Source organism: Lutra lutra, chromosome 3, assembly GCF_902655055.1.
Source record: "Lutra lutra chromosome 3, mLutLut1.2, whole genome shotgun sequence".
NCBI lineage: Eukaryota > Metazoa > Chordata > Mammalia > Carnivora > Mustelidae > Lutra > Lutra lutra.
The window spans coordinates 18,992,190-18,999,273 of NC_062280.1; the positions used below are offsets into that span (position 1 = coordinate 18,992,190).

Genomic DNA, 7,084 nt, shown 5'->3' on the forward strand with positions numbered 1-7,084 from the left:
CTACATAACTTCAACTATGATTTTGTTTTATCTTAAAGAATTTTTTTAAACATCAGTCTGTGCAAAGTCGTCTACAAACATATAATTTTTAGATTTCCCCCTACCTCAGACAAAGCTCTTGGCATCCAGAAATACTGGAAGGAGAGAAAAAACGATGTGAAGGATTTATACCAAACCAAAGTTTACATTTTTCCCTTCCTTAAAGTGAAAGGGAGTTAGCCTACATTTACTTTAAGATCCTTGTACTGCTTTAATTCTTGAAATACATAAACAAAAAGCAAACTAAACAGTTAATTATTGCAGGATAGAAGATAAAATAGATACTTTTCAAAAGTTTTTCCATGGATAGCCTTTATTTAAAGTGACCTAAGAGCAGAAAGGCTCCCAGAATTTCTGGGACAAGTGGTTGTTGATTATTTCCTAGGATATGGGTGGGAGAGGAGTTGGAGATGAATTCTCCCAGAGGAAGGTGTTTGCACACCAAAGGCCCTGTAATGGGTATTCATTTCAGAAAGGTAGATAAGATATCAAACCCCACTTGGAGACTGGTGAAAGTAGATCTAATCCATTGATCAGGGATCTTTTCTCAGGTGTTGGTACTGACCCAAATAGCATAATTTTCAACCATCCTCTTTTCTGTCCTAGCCAGATTTAGAGAACTGCTCATAATTCTGGAGTTCTTTGCTTGAAACACAAGTTTAAAGAGGTGAAGTAAATAAAGGTAAAAAGTATTCTTGATCACTATTTAATACCAGGAAGACTGAACATAACCACTATGCTTTGAACATCTGTGGGCAGGAACCGGAAAGATGCATGCATTTCCTTAATCCAGTGTGGCCAAAAACGGTTCTCCGTTCTTTCCATAACCCTTGTCCCTTCCTACCTGCACCCCAAGATGTGACCTCAGCAAAGTTACTCAAAGTGATATCGCTTCTTACAATGTGGTCTCTATAAGCAAAAGGATGTTCTACTCTGAGGAATTATGGCGTAGGGAACAGCTATGCCTATATTATGCAGGACCTTGAGAACCTACCATTCCAATGATCCTCCATCATTGTCCTCTAAAGGTGGAGACAGGAGCAAGAGTTTTACCAGCCTTAGCCATCCTAGTACCAGGAAAATGGAGCTAAAACAGTGATGGAATAGGGGGAGATGACTGGAAAGAATGAGAGAGAGAGAAAGGGAGAGAGAAAGGAAGGAACGAAGGAATGAAAGAAGGAAGGGAGGGAGGGAGGGGAGAAGGAAGGGAGGAAGGAAGGAAGGAAGAAAGGGAAAGGAAAGGAAGACAAGGCAAGGCAAGGCAAGGCAAGACTGCTGTTATACCCACTAAAGACTGATTCAGTAGACCTAAAAGGCAACCCACTGGAGGAAATTTTATACCTCACTTTGGACTTTGTGCGTGTTCGTGATGATCATCTTAGGCTGAGCTCTTTTAAGTAATATACCCTTTCTCAAGCCCTCTTAGATGCTGTAGGGTTATAAGATCCTTATTGCAACATACAAGTTCCAGGAGAAGAAAGCAAAACCCAGAAAAGCTATGTAATTTGCACAAGGACACAAAGCTAGCAAGCAGAAGAATTAGGATTCCAGCCCAGGGCTGCCTGACACCAAAGTCTATGTCTTAGTCACCACACAGCATACCTTCTCACTAATGGCGATCTTCTTGCTATGCCTCCTCTGACCCACTAATATACATAAGTTACATAAAAATTCTACTTTCATCACTCTCTTTAAAATAGCTATTTGTTTTGATGATATGTTTATTCACATATTTCTATGTGCACCGCAGTATTTGAAATAACTTTTTCCACTGTTCATTTCACATTTATTCAACACATAGCTCCTAAGTTCCTAAGCTAAGCCAGGCATTGTGCTGGTGCTTTAGGAAGTCACAGTCCACTGGAAGAGATCACATTAAAATGAAAATAAGTGCTTGGTTTCCCATGGTACAGTAAGGCGTCACCAAGAGATTAGAGCTTACTTATTGAGCTGCAATCCAAAACCACATTATTGGGCTATAATTTCCTATTTGATTGACAAGAAAGGACTGAGCAACTGGCCCAAGGTCAAGCAGCTAGTCAGCAGCAGTTCATTTCACTTACTTTATTGTCTCTGACATACCATGTTTTCATGATTCACCCTCGCTTAATAGCCTTATGTAATGTTCAACACATATTTTATGTTTTGCAGACATTTTTTAAATTTAAGACCAAAGAAGCAAAAGCGACAAAAGCTAACATTGGGCTGGATCACATTTTGACTGCCAGCTTTAAGGACAGCAGAGAGCTACAAGGCTTGGCTTCCCCCCAAGCATATTTCCAGGCTATGGAAGCAGTTAATTCTGCCCTAAATGCATGCTGTGTCCTCATCTCCTCAGTAGCCCTCTATCTGGGCTAAGACTTAATTGGTTTGGGTTGGGTAATTCATAGTGCCTCATTAGGGCATCAAAACACATACTAGGCTCTCTAGTAATTTTCTCCCCTGAAAGAACATTGATTGGCTCCTTCATTGGGAAAGGAATTAGCTAAAGGACTCTAGGGTTTGTGCAAAGAGATTAAGTCCACAATGGATCATTTCAAAGTGTGTTTTACAATCAGATTTCTTTGAGTCTTATCTGTGTGATCAAATTTCTCTTCTCTTGCTAAAATCTCCTGCACACCTACCCAATAACAAGTGAATGTTAGTTACCTTGAAGAAATTACTCTAAGGATTTTAAAGTTTTCACTGGCCAGTCTTCCAGTTTTCCTTTGTCTGAGTTGAACATTGTTAATGCACTGATAGGAAAACCACTGAAAGATGGCTCTTCTTACTCTGCCTCCTTCTCTCCCTATAACAGACTCAGTCAGTGCCCTGTCCATAGTCATTCACCTCTATATCAATGCTAACTGTGCATACCTACAATTCTTTACTTACATTTTCTGGCTTCAACAGATGGGTCAGCACTCCTGTGGAGCAAATCAATGCATTGGGATGTTGGTGCCCCTAGAACCAACCAAGGACAGAGGGTATTTGGTGGATAAATATCCCAGCTTCCTGGGCAGAATAAGCTCCAGTTGCCTAAAGTGATGACTGGCCTAAGAACACACCCTTATTGGCCTCTTTCCTTCCCTGTCTTACTTCCTCACTCCACTATCAGTGTTTCCTGGGATCATCTCCCCAAAATTTCACTTCCACTTGACTCCTTGCCTCAGGGTCTATTTCTGAAAAACCGAATGGAAAACACTTTGAAAGTCCAGTCTTCGAAAGTCTTTGAATTTCACCATCTGACATTTAAAACTTGAGGTTATTGAAACAACTTTCCTGCTGTGGTAGGGGCAGAGCTTTCTCAATCAGCTCTGTGTTCACCAGATAATCCAAACATATCTTGGTGGGCAAACTCCTCAGGATCCTGTCTTCATTAAGGTTCAAGAAACTTCCTGGAAAATAACTTAATCTAAAAGACGAGAGAAATGAGACCTACCAAACTGGCCCAAAACCTGAGATCACTATTGGTGGGAAGACACAATGTGGGTTGGCCAGTTTTGAGCAGCATGTGAATAAACCTTCTATGTTTCCTACTCAGGATATCCTTGCTCCAGACCCACGATCTTCTGAAGGCCCTCCAGTAGAAAATGGTAGGGGCAAGGGGGGAGAGTAATGAAAAAGAAGTAAACAGAACTAGAATAAATGAAATCGTTGCTTTCCTTAATAGTTTCTGAGGGAGATCAAAACAGAAACTTGCTCTGTTTTTTGTTATTGTATCCTATTTTTGCCCTCAGATCAGTATGTCATGGGGAAGCATTAGTAAAACTTTGATCGGCAACTCATAAATACAACTTCCCTGACAACAGCCAGCCTTGGTGCAGCCAAGACATCCAATTCCTAAAAACCTACACACTCTTCTCTCAAGATAATATTCTGGGACTTTCCTACCGGAAAACAAAGTAAAGCCATTCCCTCCCTCCAATCATACAAAATATGCATTAGGCATATTGCCATCGACAGTCTTGAGAGGGCTGACACGCTGGCTTTCTTTGTTATCCCTTGCTTTCTTATAAAATTGGTATGATCCCTAGTATCAGCATGAACAAAATTGTGAATGGGACCTACTCATGGGATTATGGATTCTGAATCCTCCGGGAGTGTCCCATAATGCCCCTGTCAGTTGGTTTTGCCCTTGGGTATCTAATTTAACTGACAAATCTGAAGAATCACGTGGAGGCAGCCACCTCCCCAGCAACTTCACAGATGGGAACCCTGCAGTGAGTAAGTTATTCCAGCAAGTTTGACATTAGCTTATGTTGAACATTCTCCTGACAGGTCTGCTCATTTCTTAACAGCATAAAACAGCTCACTGTTATTAGCCACGAGTCTCCCTTGACTTGATAAATACTATGGCCCCATTTTTGGCTCTTTTTATGGACGTCCTAAAGGCATCTGAATATGGCATTTTACATTTGGCAGACACTGATCAACAACAATTTTTTCTAATTAGTCTTGGAAGCTTCAGCCTTAAATGCACAGGGTCAAATACTCCAACAAGTGAAGGATATCAAGCTCTATGGACAAGTGCACTTTTGAGGGTGAATGGAGGTAGGGAGGGCATTTATACTGCCTGGGCACATGTGGGTACATTTTGCAAAATCAACTTAGCTGCAAATTTTACCTGAAATCAAATCATGTCTTGGCATTATGCCTAGCAGGCATTATATAGTTGTTAGCTTCAATCACAAGAACAATTACTTCAAGTTATGATGCAGACCAGTTTTAAAAGTCCTCAGGCCGGCAAAGTCTTCCCAGGATGCAGCTAGCTAAAAAAAAAAATAAATCAGTAGATGAAAGAAGTGCAGTACTTGACACTTTCAGCTTTTATTAATGTTTTGTCAGTCAATTGGCAACAGGCACAGAGCCCTGGCACTACACCAAATGCCATGTGTATAGTGCCGGGAGAGTACAAATGAATGAGGAAGACATGACCTATGGGCTCAAAAAACATGAAGTCTACACAGAGAGTCAGACCATACTGACTGAGCACTCTCATAACTGGAGAGAAAATACAGAACTATAGGTGAAGATGAGATCATGATTGCAAAGAACATAGTCCCATGCCAAGGAAGCCTGCAGTAAAGACTAAGTGAAGAGTAGCTATTATTATTATTTTACTAGAAAGCTTAATTCCATTAATACTGAGAAGGAACAAACTCAGGTTGGAGGAAAATGAATTCTGCATCAGATTATGAAGGATTGGGAAGTCAGGTTGGAGTAGAGAAAACTTGGGATCCATTCCCACCGGAGAGAGATGCTTAAACCACAAAACAGTTGCCAAAGTGGGTCAAATTCATACAAGGGGCAGAAGGTCTGAGTTACCTCAAATATTCCAACAAGGAGAGGTGAAAATGGGAAGTTAGCATTCTTTTTAGTGGGTGGGCATTCTCTTTAGTGACTTAGAAGAGTTTAGATCTAATAGAGTCAAAAAATAATGATCTTCCACAGACTTTTTAAGCAGACCAGTCACACAATTTTCAGGGCCCAATGCAAAACAAAACTTTGGCGCCCCTTGTTCAAAATTATTAAGAAATTCAAGACCATGAGGGCAGCTGGCTGGCTCAGTCAGGCCAGAACCTCTTGATTTCAGCTCAGGTCATGGTCTCTGGGTCCTGTGATCGAGCCCTGTGCCAGGCTTCATACTCAGTAGGGAGTCTGCTTGAAAATTCTCTCCATCTCCCTCTGCCTCTCCCTCACCTCTCTCTCTCTCTCAAATAAATAAATAAATCTTAAAAAGAAGAAGAGGAAGAAGAAGAATTATTTTAAGACCATGACAGAAGAGTATTAAACCAAGTACGGGAACTTTCTGAGTCAAGAGCCCCGTGTGAATACACAGGTCAAATGCCTGTGAAATCTGCCTTATCATTCAAGGTATGATGGTGAAAATACTTCCCAAAGACTACGATTCTAGCCTCTGTTCATGAGATGCTTGGAGGAGGAAAATACTTGAGGTAGAGAGCCCCACAAAGTGATTAGCAAATCACATAATTTGCCAAGAGACATTGCAGAGAAAAGTTTGGGAGAAGTTGACAACAAAAAGATGTAAGGCATAAAGGACAAGGAGAGGTTGAGGTTAAAATCACCTCAAGTTAAGTAGGAGGATTAGAATAAGGGAAAATATGGTAGGGATGCTTTTAACTGACCAACTCATTTTATTAACCTATGGTGTTATTCCCTCTGTAAAATGTGCTGACCAATGTCCCAGCACACTGCATGCTAACTCGAGATGGAAGCTCCAGAAGGGCAAAGGTTTTTGTCAGTTTTGTTCACTCCTATATTCCCAGATAACTGACATATAATAGTCAGTGCCTGGCATATAACAGACACTAAACAAATGCTGAATGAATGAATGAACCTGTGCTAGTAGATACCTAAGACATTGTGATTCTACTATGAGTTAACTCCTTTATCCTTATGCAAGGACAGTTACTTCCCCAAACCTATTAATGCCATTTGTATTTGCTATTATAATCATGCGATTTCATCAATTACAGAAAGCAGTGAAGTGTGTATGAGAAGAGAGTTGTTTTTACAAAAACAACGTTTTTAAATCCTTAGAAAGACTCAGTAAAGGCTGGCTGTTGGGAGAAATTGTATCAATTAGATGTGGAAAACAGAACCATGAAAGAAGAGGGGAAAATACATAAAATTCTAGAAATCTTGCTTCCAGTGCTTTGCAAGTGGCTCTGCATTCTCACTCCACTTTAAACAGATGAAAACAGGAAACTGTAGCCTATTATGGATATGCTAAATGCAAGAAACACCATGCAGATGTCATGTAGCAAACTCAGGCTGAAGATAAGGTCTCAGCCCTACACCGAAAGACAGGTGAAGACTGTAACATATACGCCAAAGGTTTGCACTATGTCTTTATCATTTTTTTGTAATTTCTACTTTAACTGAGGTTTTTTCGTTTGTCATTTATTGTTACCATTTATTGAGTATCTACTATGTGCTGGACATAGTAATACCTGCTCTATTCACATTATATGTGGTGCAGCCCAGGTAGTAGTACCCTTAGTCCCATTTTATAGACAAAGAATCTAACACTTAGTTGTTT

At 40.3% G+C, this 7,084-nt stretch overlaps 1 long non-coding RNA gene across 1 annotated transcript; it reads right to left on the reverse strand.

The window, feature by feature from the left end:
• Positions 1–354: 354 nt before the first annotated feature.
• Positions 355–4,784, reverse strand: LOC125094669 (uncharacterized). Its single transcript, XR_007125649.1, has 3 exons — positions 4,646–4,784; positions 2,914–3,200; positions 355–684 (listed from the first exon to the last, which is right to left on the reverse strand). It is a non-coding gene; the product is annotated as an uncharacterized LOC125094669 (long non-coding RNA).
• Between the last annotated feature and the right edge of the window lie 2,300 nt (positions 4,785–7,084).